The sequence below is a fragment of the Panthera leo genome, chromosome C2 (genome assembly GCF_018350215.1).
Source record: "Panthera leo isolate Ple1 chromosome C2, P.leo_Ple1_pat1.1, whole genome shotgun sequence".
Classification (NCBI taxonomy): Eukaryota; Metazoa; Chordata; class Mammalia; order Carnivora; family Felidae; genus Panthera; species Panthera leo.
In genome coordinates this window covers 95,733,490-95,746,416 of record NC_056687.1, presented here as the reverse complement: position 1 = coordinate 95,746,416, position 12,927 = coordinate 95,733,490, and the positions used below count along the sequence as shown (strand labels likewise).

Sequence of the window (12,927 nt, the reverse complement as noted above, 5' to 3'; positions counted from 1 at the left end):
GTTTAAATAAAACTAAAAGGCAGAGGACATCAGCTTAGATAAAAATTAATGCTTAGATAACTTAAAAGGAAAAAGATAGAAAAAGATATACAACACAAACGCAAATCAAAAGAAAGCTTCAGTGGATTTATTAATATCAAACAAAGTGGACAATAATAAACAGGGTCATTACATGATGATAAAGGAATTATTCATCAAGAAAATATAACAATCCTAAATATGTATGCACCTAAGAACAAAGCTTCAAAATACATGAAGCAAAAATTGTTAGAATTGATAGGACAAATAGACTATCCTACAGATAGAGTTAAAGACTTCAACACTATTGTCTCAGGACAAGTAGACAGAAAAATCAGAAAGCATATAGAAGAGAATTATACTATTAGCCTCTTTGACTTAATTTCCACTTATAGAACACTCTGCCCAATCAGAATACAAATTCAAGTGCCAATGGAACATTCACAAGTTAGATCATATTCTAGGCCATAAACATTTTTTTAAAAGAATTGAAATCATACTAACCTTTCTGTCTACAACAGAATTAAAATAAAAATCTAAAATCTAAAATAGAAATCTAAAATAAAATCTAAAATGGAAAAGATTTGGTAAATCCAATTGTTTGGAAATGTTTGGAAATTAAATAACCCATGAGTCTAAAAGGAGGTCAAATGGATGATTAGAAAATATTTTGAAAAAAATTTAAATAAAGACAAAACATATCAGAATTTGGGGCATATAACCAAAGCAGTGCTTAGAGAGAAATTTATAGCACTTAAATGTTTACATTAGAAAAATAGAAAGGTTTTTCTCTTTCCCATTTTGCAAGATGGCAGGTGAAAAAGCTGAGAAGCCAGACACTAAGGAGAAGAAATCTGAAGACAAGAAGGCTGGTGCTAGTGACAAGGTTAAGAAGGGTAATCTCAAGCCTAAAACGCAAAGAAGGAGAAGCCCCACTGTGACTAAAACCCTGTCAGACAGGGGAACTAGCAGATATTCGAATGGCTGTGTATTCCAGAAAGGCTATATAAGAGGAAGTATTCAGCAACCAAATCCAAGGTTGAAAAGAAAAAGAAGTGGGGCGCCTGGGTGGCTCAGTCGGTTAAGCGTCCGACTTCGGCTCAGGTCACGATCTTGCGGTCCGTGAGTTCTAGCCCCGCGTCGGGCTCTGGGCTGATGGCTCAGAGCCTGGAGCCTGCTTCCGATTCTGTGTCTCCCTCTCTCTCTGCCCCTCCCCCGTTCATGCTCTGTCTCTCTCTGTCTCAAAAATAATAAAATAAACATTAAAAAAAAAAAAAGAAAAAGAAGTTTCTTACTACTGTCACAAAACCAGTTGGTGGTGACAAGTGGTATCCAAGTGGTTAAACTTTGCAAAATGCCTAGGGATTATCCTATTGAAGATGCACCTCAAAAGCTGTTGAACCATGGTAAAAAAAAAAAACAACAAAAAAAAAAACAAAAACCTTCAGTCAGCATGTGAGAAAACTACGAGCTAGCCTCACTCCTGGGGCCATTTTGATCATCCTCACCGGGTGCCAGAGAGGCAAGAGGGTAGTTTTCCTGAAGCAACTGAGCAGGGGCTTGCTACTTGTTTTTGTTTGTTTTATGTTTATTTATTTTTGAGAGAGAGAGAGAGAGAGAGAGAGTGCAAGCAGGGGAGGGGCAGAGAGAGAGGAAAACACAGAATCTGAAGCAGGCTCCAGGCTCTGAGCTGTTAGCACAGAGCCTGACGTGGGGCTTGAACTCATGAACTGTGAGATCATGATGTGAGCCAAAGTAGGACGCTTAACCGACAGAGCCACCCAAGCTGCCCAGTGGCTTGCTACTTGTGACTGGACCTCTGGCCCTCAATCGAGTTCCTCTGTGTAGAACACACCAGAAATATGTCATTGCCACCTCCACCAAAATTGATATCAGCAGTGTGAAAATCCCAAAACATCTCACTGATACTTTCTTCACAAAGAAGAAGCTGCGTAAAGCCATTCATCAGGAAGGTGAGGTCTTTGACAAAGAGAAAGACAAATATGAGATTACAGAGCAGTGCAAGCTTGATTAGAAAGCTGTGGACTTGCAAATTCTGCCAAAAATCAAACTGTTCCTCACTTCAGGGCTACCTCTGCTCTGTGTTTTCTCTCACAAATGGAGTTTATCCTCACAAATTGGTATTCTAAATCACTTACAAGGAATCTAATTAAATAATTGAGCCATAAAAAAAAAGAGAGAAAGAGATAATTATCAAATCAAGGATCTAAGCTTCTACCTTAAAAAACTAGAAAAAAAAATTAAGCCCAAAGCAAGTAGAAAGGAATTATAAAGCAAAAAAAGGAATATCAATGAAAACAGTAGAGTGAAATCAAGGAAACAAAAGCTAGTTATTTAAGAGTGTTTAAAATGGGTACACTTCTAGCAAAACTCATCAAGAAAAAAAGAAAGAAGACAGAAATGACAAATATCAGATGCCTACAGACATTAAAGAAATCGTAAAGGAATATTGTGAACAATTTTATGACAGTAGATTTGATAAATTAGATAAAATAAAATTCCTTGAAAAATACAAATGATCAAAGCCCACTCAAAAGGAAGTAGATAACCTGAATATTCTTATATCCCACTTTAAAAATTAATTTTGTGGGGTGCTTGAGTGGCTCATTGGGTTAAGCTTCAGGCTCCTGATCTCTGCTCAAGTCATGATCTCACAGTTCATGAGATCAGGCCCCATATCAGGTTCTGCGCTGTTAGCTTGGGATTCTCTCACCGTCTCTCTTTCTGTCCTTCCCCTGCTGTCTCTCTCTCTCTCTCTGTCTCAAAATAAATAAATAAACTTAAAAATAAATAAATAAATGCATACATACACGCACATACTAAATTTGTTTTTAAGAACCTTCCCATAAAGAAATTTCCAGGTTCAGATGGTTTCACTCATAAATTTAAAAACGTTACACACTTTATGATTCCATTTATATAATATTCTCAAAATGCAAAACTATAGAAATGGAGAATGGACTAGTGGTTACCAATAGACAGGGATAGTGGTTGAATATAAAAGGGTAGCACAAGGGAGACCTTTTGTGGTGATAAAACAATCATATCTTGATTGTGGTGGTATTACATGAATTTACATGTATGATAAAATTGCACAGAACTATACACACAAATACAAATGTATATTAAAAATGATGCAACCCAAATAAGCTATATAGCCTAGTTAACAGACGTGTACCTATGTTATTTTTCTTGATTTGCTCCTACACTACAGCTGTACCATTGTGAGAAACTGAGAGAAGAGTACAAGGGACTCTATGTATGCTTTTGCAACTTTCTGTAAGACTATAATTATTTTTAAATAAATTATAAAAAATGAGCCAAGCATTAGTGAGCTGTGGGACAACTTTAAGTAGCTGAATATGTGAGTAATTGGAATCCCTGAAATATGTGAGAAGGCAACTGAAAGAACACCAGAAGAAATAATGACCAAATTTTTTCAAATTTGATGAAAACTTTAAACCTACAGGTCAAAAAAATCCCAACAAACTCCAAGCACAAGACACATGAGGGAAAACAAACAAACTATACCAGGGTACAGCATAATCAAAGTGCTCAAAACCAGGGATAAAGGGAAAATCTTAAGTGCAGAAATGGAAAAAACACATTATATACAGAAAAACAAAATAGAGGTGACAGCGGATTTCTCATCAGAAGCAACACAAGTGAAGGCAACAAAAGCAAAAACAGGGGCACATGGGTGGCTCAGTTGGTTAAGCGTCCTACTTCGGCTCAAGTCATGATCTCACTGCTTGTGAGTTTGAGCCCCACATCAGGCTGTCTGCTGTCAGTGCAGAGCCTGCTTCAGATCCTCTGTCACCCTCTCTCTCTGCCCCTCCTCCCCTTGTGCTTGCTCTTTCTCAAAAATAAATAAATGTTAAAAAAAATAAAAAATAAAAAATAAGAGGGACTATGCCAAACTAAAAAGCTGCTGCACAGCAAGAGAAATTATCAACAAGATGAAAAGGCAACGTCTTCAATGGGAGAAAATATTTGCAAATTATATATCTGATAAAGGGTTAATATCCAAAACCTGTAAAAAGCTCATACAACTCAATAGCAAAAAAACAATCTTATTAAAAAATGGGCAGAGGATCTGAACAGACATTTTTCCAGAGAAGACAAATGGATGGCCAGAAGGTACATGAAAATATGCTCAATATCACCTATCATCACATAAATGCAAATCAAAACTGCAATAAGATATCAGTCCTTACCTGTCAGAAGGTCAAAACAACAAGTAATAACAAGTGTTGGCTAGGATGTGCAGAAATGTGAACCTTGTTCACTGTTGGTGGGAATATAAATTGGTACTACCACTATGGAAAACAGTATGGCATTTCCTCAAGAAATTAAAAATACAACTACCATATGATCCAGCAATCCCACTTCTGGGTATTTACCTGAAGGAAATAAACATACTCACTTGAAAAGCTATCTACACCCCCACTTTCATTGCAGAATTATTTACAATAGCCATGACGTGGAAGCCATCTAAGTGTCCATCAATGGGTAGATGTATAAAGAAGATGTGGTATATAGAAATACAATGGAAATTTATTCAGCCATAAAAAAAAAATAAGGAAACCCTGCTGTTTGTGAAAACATGGGTGAACTTTGAGGGCATTATGATAAATGAAATAAGTCAGACAGAGAAAGACAAATACTATATGATCTCACATGTAGAATCTAAAAAAAATGAAATAAAAACCTGAACTCAGACACAGAGAATAGATTTGGTGGTTTTCAGGAGACAGATGGTGGAGTGTGGTTGAAATAGGTGAAGGTGGTCAAAAGGTACAAACTTCCAGTTATTAAACAAATAAGCATAGGGATGTAATGTACAGTATGATAACTATAGTTAATAAACCTATATTGTATATATTGTAAAGTTGCTAAGCGAGTAGATCTTAAAAGTTACCACAAGGAAAAGTTACTATGCATGGTGATAGATGTTAGCTAGACATATTGTGGTGATTCTTTCACAATACATACAAATATTGAATCATTATACTCCACACCTCAAACTGTTTTAATGTTATATGTTAATTATAATTACATCCCAATAAAAAAAAAGAAATAGCTTAAGTGAAAAGACAGTGGAGCAACACCATTAAAATACTGAAATAAAACATTGCCAATCTAGAATTCTACCACTCCAGTGAGAATATCTTTCAAAAGCCAAAACAAAATGAAGACTTTTTTCAAACATGCAAGTTGAAAGAATTTATTACCAACAGACCTCCATTGCAAGAAATGTTAAAAGGAAGTTATTCACACTGGAGGAAAATGGCACCCAATGGAAGTACGGATCCACGCAAAGAGTGAAGAGTACCAAAACTAGCAACAGTTCTCAACACACGGTCTGGGGACTGCTGCTTGTCCCTTCCAGGAGGTCTGCAGGTTCTAATTATTTTCATAATAATGCTAATATGTTCCTGCCTTCCCATGCTCATTTTCTCAAAGTGTACCATGGAGTTTTCTGGTGTGATATGGCAAGAGGAGAAATGCACAGGCAGATATGAGAATCTAACTTTCTTCTATTAAGCCAGACATTCAAGAGATTTGTTAAAAATCGTACTGCTCTTCCCACAAATGTTTTTTTGAAAAACATATTTATGGGACTTAAATTAACATGTAATCTCTTTTGCTGTTGTTTTAAAATCAATGAATAATTTTTTTTTCAATTTCTGCTTTAAAATTTTTCAATGCAGTGAATAATCTACAGAAACAGAAGCTTTTTTAGCATCCTCAATCATTTTTAAGATTATTTAAGGAATCCCGAGACCAAAAAAATGTGAGAGCTGCTGTTCCAGATCAGCTTAGCATTTAAAGGCCCTTGACAAAGATGATGAAAATAAGGGTTTGGTGACACATAGGGCCATGTGGTGAGAAAAAGGATGAAGGAAAGGCTTTAGAAATGAGAGGCAGATAGAACAGAACCCAGAAAACCCAAGCTGGAGGTTTGTACCAAGTAAAGGAAGGGCAAAAGCTTTGAGGCAATTGTCTCTGGGGTATAAATCATTTACCTGCTCACCGTGGACCAGTTGTGCCTGGCAAATATAATTGCCTGGCAGCTTCAGAAATTAGTTGTTGGAGACACAAATATGATTGCAGATTGTGGCTGCATTTAATAATACTACCATTTGTATTGTATTGGGGAGCACCTTGCTGGCTCAGTCAGTAGAGCACACAACTCTTGATCTCAGGGTCGTAAGTTCAAGCCCCACGTTAGGTATGGAGCCTACTTAAAAATAGATAGATAGATAGATAGATAGATAGATAGATAGATAGATAAAGGGAGTGAGCCACTCGGACTTTGCCTCTAAATTCATTTTGTTCTCCTAGCAATAAGTGAGGGTTCCAATTTACCACATCCTCCCTCACACTTGTTACTGTCCATCTTCTTTATGACAGTCATCCTGGCCATGGTCAGTTTCCATTGTTTACAGCTAAAATAACTGTGGATCATCTCAAAACAAGTCAAGTCATAAGCAGGTCATGGAAAACCCTCATTATGTAATGCTTCAGCTTCCAAGTTGAGGGACTACTCTGACTTGTATGAGCACAGAGCAGTAAGGAGTCAATACTGTATAACCCTGGGAGGCAAGTATCATTTGTCCATGAGGCTGTGAGGAATTTTCCATATTTCTGCAATGGAGAGTTCCTGAAAATATCTATCCCCAATTTCCAAGTCCTAACATTTGCAAACCTCTCTCTCTGAATCCTGGACTCCACATATAAATCTGGCCACAAGTTCCAGAGAATTAATACATCCCAGAAGCAGCCTTCAACCAATGACTGTTGGGGACTGGTTGATAAGTATTCCAGTTCCCTCATCCCGCAGGCAGGATAGTTTTGTTAAAGATCCACTCTCTCTCTAATTGAGGAAAAATTCACACACCATAAAACTCACACTTTAAAGTGTGCAATTTAGTGGTTTTTATATATTCACACAGCTGTGCAACCATCACTATTCAATGTTCTAGTTCCAGAACATTTTCATCACACCGAAAAGAAACCCTTATACCCCTTGGTAGTCACTCCCCACTCCACCATCCCTCCAGGCCCTGGCAATCACTAAAACACTTTTTGTCTCTATTGATTTGTCTTTCTAGGAATTTCATGTAAGTGGAATCATATCATATGTGGCTTTTTGTGACTGGCTTCTTTCACTTAACACGTTTTCAAGATCTATTCATGTTGTATGTATCAGTATTTCATTCTTTTTTATTGCTGAATAACATTCCATTTTATGGATATACCACATTTTGTTTATCCATTCATCAAGTGATTCATTTGCACTGTCTCCACTTTGAGCTATTATGAATAATGCTGCTATGAGCACTCATTGTACAAGTCTTTGTGTGGACAGACATATATTTTCAATTCTCTTGGCTACATACCTTAGAGTGGAATTGCTGGGTCATATCATAACTCCATGTTTAACTTTTTGAGGAACTGGAAAACCGTTTGCTGAAGCAGCTGCACCAAAATCTCACCAGTAAGAATAAGGGTTCCCACTTCTCTATATCCTCATTAACACTTGTTATTAACCATCTTTTTAATTATTAACCATTATTCCCTAATTATTTATGATGCTGCTATAGACTGGATGTTTGTGTTCCCCAAAGTTCATATGTTGAAGTCCTATATGATGGTATTTGAAGGTAGGATGTTGGGAGGTAATTAGGTCATGAGGATGGAGTTTCATGATGGGATTAGTGTCCTCATGAGAAGAGGCAGAGAGCTAGCCTTCTCTCCTCCACAGGAGGATACAATGAGAAGACATCTGCAAGCCAGGAAGAGGGCCTTCTCCAAGAACTTGGTCATGTTGGCACCCATGTTGGACTTCCAGCCTCTAGAACTGTGAAAAATAAATGTTGCGTAAGCCACCCAGTCTATGGTATTGTGTTTTAGCAGCTCAAACAAAGACAATGTTAAACATCTTTTCTCGTACTCACTGGTCATTTGCATATCTTCTTTGGAGAGATATCTATCCTTGTCCATTTTTAAATTGGGTTGCCTTTTTATTGCTGAGTCTGGCAGGACAATTTTGAGGTGCACATTCCACATTGCCTACAAAGTTGTCCATTTGAGATTAAGACCCATTAGAGCACAATGGTAACTTGCCTGATAGCACATCATTTATTGGTGACTTTTCTTCCGTATTCGTTTGCTGGGACTGCCAGAACAAAGTTTTACAGAACTGGGGAGATTCGACAACAGAAATTTATTGTCTCACAGTTCTGGAGGCTGGAAATCCAGATCAAGGTGCTGGGCATCTTAGTTTCATCCAAACAGAGAAAAAATCTGTTACATTCTTTTAAACTAGTTTCTAATTGTTTGCAATCTTTGATGTTTCTTGGGTTACAGAAGTATCGCTCTGATCTCTGCCTTCATATTCATGTGGTTTTCTACCTCTCTGTGTGTTTGTGTTAAATTCCCCCTTTTAATATTGGATTAGGGCCCGTCCCATAATCCAGAGGTCTGTATGACCTCATCCTAACTTAACTAATTATATGTGTAATATCCTATCCCCAAATAAAGTCACATTTTGAGGTGCTGGGGGTTAGGAATTCAACATAAATTTTGAGGGAAAACAGTTCAGCCCATAACACCTCATTATTTCACTTTCTTATTCCCCAGTTGATGTTTGCTGAGATCACTGCCCAATAAACTACATGCACTCAAATCCTTGTCTCAGGGCCTACTTCCAGGAGAGCCCAAGTCAAAGCCAACCATCAGGCCCTCGCTAAGCTTCAAGGCAAACATCACTCCCAGGTCCTGTGATCACCCTCTTCCAACAGGACTGAAAGTCCCAGTGACACTCATCCTTTCTGAAAGCTCCAAGGGTTTGGTCTGGAAATCTGAACACAATGGCTACTTAAGAACTTAATATAACTTGGCAATTCTAGGGGTGGGAGTCTTTGTCAATCAAACTTTTGTGGCTTATTTGGTGACATTTTAAACTTATAAAAGGATTTCAGAGGCACTTGGGTGGCTCAGTCAATTGAGCATCTGAGTCTTGATTTCAGCTCAGATCATGATCTCAAAGTTAGTGAGTTCGAGCCCCGCGTTGGGCTCTGTCCTGACAACATGGAGCTTGCTTGGGATTCTCTCTCTCCTTCTCTCTCTGCCTCTTCTCCTCTCTCTCTCTCTCTCTCAAAATAAATAAACTTAAAAAGAAAGAGTTCAAATGAGGTAGGTAGATTAGAAGGAAAGTCTTTTGCCAAAATCATGAAGATTGAGTTAAGATACTGTCTAAAACTCTAGATAAAAATTGGGTACATCAGTATTCACTTCCCCCAAAGCCCCTCCGGCTTCTAAAGAGCTGGAGTCTTAGATTTCCCTAAACACACCAAGCTCTCGTATATCTTTCTGCCTTTGCCTGGGCTATTTTCTCCATCCCACTAACAATTCACAAGCTCTCACACATTAAGTTCCAGCTCAAATGTCACTCCTTATTTTAAGTCATTTCCAACTTAGTTTAATCAGAGTGAATTCCAGGACCTGTGTGGCAGCTATCAGTCCAGATAGCCTGGTGGCCTGGAGCTCCTGGCAGTCATCTTGCCACCATATGGAGTCTGAGAATGAAGCCAATATGGAGAAGAGTGGAAAAGAGAGATGGAGACAAGCCAAGAACCAGGACATCATTTAATTCCTGGATCAAACTATGCCAAACCCTGCCAATCCCTTGACATTTCCATGTCATGTGCCAAAGTATTTCACCCTCTTGCTTAACTCAATGTGAGTTGGTTATTGCTTTTTATAAATGAATCAGAGATCTAAGACTGATTCATCCATGAGATATGACTTCCAAGACATGGGCAAGATGGCTGTGGACCATTTTGTCACAGCAGGGGTCCTAGAATGACACAGCACCTAACTCCTATGTCGCGTATCTTCTGGGTAGAACATTTTGTTAGTCAGGTCATATAATTTGGAAGTTCCTTTTATGTTATAATCTAAAAAACAATATTCCCTAATGTTTTAACCAAACAATTGAGGAAATCTTTATATTTTCACTATATCTTGCACTTAGTGGATATTCAATTAAAATACCTAGTTATAAGTTTTCTATTCCTTAGAATCTCGAATTTAGAACTACAGGGGATTTTAAAGGTCCAGAGTGTGCCCCTCTAGTTTTATAGATGAGGAAACATTAGCATAGACAGGTTAAATGGCTTTACACAGATCCTGCTGCTAGCTAAAGACTAGCAGGGAAGACTAAAGGGAAGCCAGAGGGATAGAACCTGGGTGTCTCAAGTCTCATGCCACTTCTTTTGCATTATATGTCTATCCCAAAGCATCTAGCACAGTACTGAGCACATGGCAAGTGCCTGATTAATGAAGAAATAATGGATGATCCATAGGGCCTGAGAGCATCAGCTCTGAGACTTCTCCAAGAGGACAGGATAAATGCTTGAAGAGCCTCCTGGTTGCAGGATTCCTAGTTTAGTTGGCCTGCATTAGCCCACTGAGTGCTGTTTTGGATAGCAGCTCAAATCTCAAGTAAACGGGTTTCTTGCAAGTCAAAATGATTCCTCCAGGGTTGCTGCCAGCAAATGCTGGAGGCAGCTGGGATTGAAATTGTGCTGCCTGAAGCCACACTCTTTATTGCTGCTTTGCAGAACCAGGTGATTCAAAAAGCAGGTCTCCGCTGAAATAGTAACTTTCTTGTCTTTTAGGGGGAAAAAACCACATAATCACCTTTGAGAACACATAATCCACCCCTGAGGTCCAGGTGGAAAACAAGCTGGCCTATGACATGCTCTGTTGTTGAAGGATTTGGTGTCTTGAAGTCACCTTCTTCCCCAAGTGATGGGAGATCACAGACAGGCCTCCCGATTAAAAAAAAAAACCCTAGCTCTCAAAACTACACCAACCACCTCAGTGACCAAAAAGCTCGGAGCCACACTAGACTTCTGACATGACAATTTAGCCTGAGTACAAAAGGCTTCATGCTTGGTTTTGAACCCCCTTACCCCTCTTCCTCATTCCAGGGCTAAAATCATAATAAGAGTGCAGATGGAGAGGAACAAAGTGGTCTGCTTGCAGACTCAATCACCAAAATTACATGGAGCCCAGCCCCCAAACCCCTCCTTGTTCAGTGGGTCCCTACGTAGCTCACAAATGCTTCTAGTGGTCACAGTGGTCCTTTTGTGACCCTAGCCTGCCCCCTGCCCCCCTCACCCATGCTTAGCATCCTCCCATGCTCAATATCCATCCCTTCCTTGCTATTCTGCCATAACCCCTTTACCATAGCGTCTGCCCCTGTCATCACTCTCCTGATGCCGTTCCTCTTATCCTAGCCACCCTTCAGCTGGGCTCCGGCAGTCGCAGCTCTACCCCCTTGGCGCCTTCCAGTCTCTGGTTCCATCAGTTGTCACTGATAGACTCTGTTTCATGAAGCATTTCCCTCTCTGTGCAGGAATGTGATGCCAGGCACCTGATTGGTTGGACTGGAGGTGAGGTGAGTTCACTGCCAGGACCAGCTCTCTGGGAAGCATGCAAGCCGTTGGCATATGTCCCCACAAACCAGTCTAGAGAAATGCTTGACAAAATACTCAGCTCCCAAAGAGTCCTTATCTCTTAGATACACACACTGAAATATTTATGGATGAAATGATACAAAGTCTGGGATTCACTTCTGAACAAAACATGTGGGAGGAAGTGGGTGGGGATAGATGAAGCAAGACTGAGTTAAGAAGTACTGAAGCTGGGTGATACTTTCCGATTTTTTTTGCGTGTTTAAAATCGTCCATAAAAAAAAAAAGTTAAGGGGGAAAAAGGCCTCACATTTGACTTTACATCATTGAAATGATATATTAATGTTTGGATATATTTTACTGTCTAAATAATTGCATAGATTTAAAAAATAAATAAACCCGGGCATACAAATATTTGACAAAACCATCATTTTCTGTAGTCGCTGGGGTCACAGCAGAGAAGAGAAAGTACTGGATATCTTGACTGATGCTCCTCTTGAGACAATAATGGTCCTGTCCTCCAGAGAAGAAACACATAAAACTCTAGAACTTTATTCCAATAATTTGATTCAAAGAACTGAGGGTATCATTTGCGAAAAGACAGTTTAACTTGATTAAGCAGTAATTGTGACTCTTTAGGATGGAGGTGATGAACTGGCTTGACCTGTCTCAGAATTTTCATTCATTTAATTTTCAGGCAGCATATTAGCATTCAAATCCCTTTGGATCATGAAACGGTGGTTTTTAGCCTCAGTGCAAATCTAAGAAAAACAACTTGAGAAATGGATAGAATTTTCTTTGGAATGCCTTCACCTGCCTTTTCAGAAACTCCCATGAGGCAGTATGATGTAGTGCAAAGACCACAGGCTTTTGAGTCAAAAAGTTGACTTGACTTCCATTTTGGACACCTGCTCTGTGACTTTGGGTAAGTTACATAACCTCTCTGAACCTCAATTTCTTCATCTGTAAAAGAGGCCTAACATTATCTACTTTACAGGGAAGCTGTGAGAATTATGGATAAATGGATGTAAAATGTGAGTTCCGTCACAGACATTCAGTTAATGGTACCATATTGTTTCTATAACTGCCTCTTTCTCTTTAGCCCACTCCATATCTCCCAATATGATCCCTAGCACACGGGCAGAATCCAACAAATGTTTGCTGAATTACATTAAACCTGGAGATGGTAGAGTTCATGGGACGAAGTAGTAAGACTATACCAGAATCCCCCCTTGGCAGGTCTGTCACTCATCCTCAGGAGAGTTTCTCCACCTAACTGTCCAAGCCAGACAAAAAGGACCCACTTGTGGGGCGCCTGGGTGGCTCAGTCAGTTAGGCGGCCGACTTCGGCTCAGGTCATGATCTCGCGGTCCGTGAGTTCGAGCCCCGCGTCGGG

General features: G+C 39.2%; 1 pseudogene; it reads left to right on the top strand.

The window, feature by feature from the left end:
- The first annotated feature begins 826 nt into the window (after window positions 1–826).
- LOC122198404 lies at window positions 827–2,281 on the top strand (annotated as a pseudogene).
- The last annotated feature ends 10,646 nt before the right edge of the window (window positions 2,282–12,927 follow it).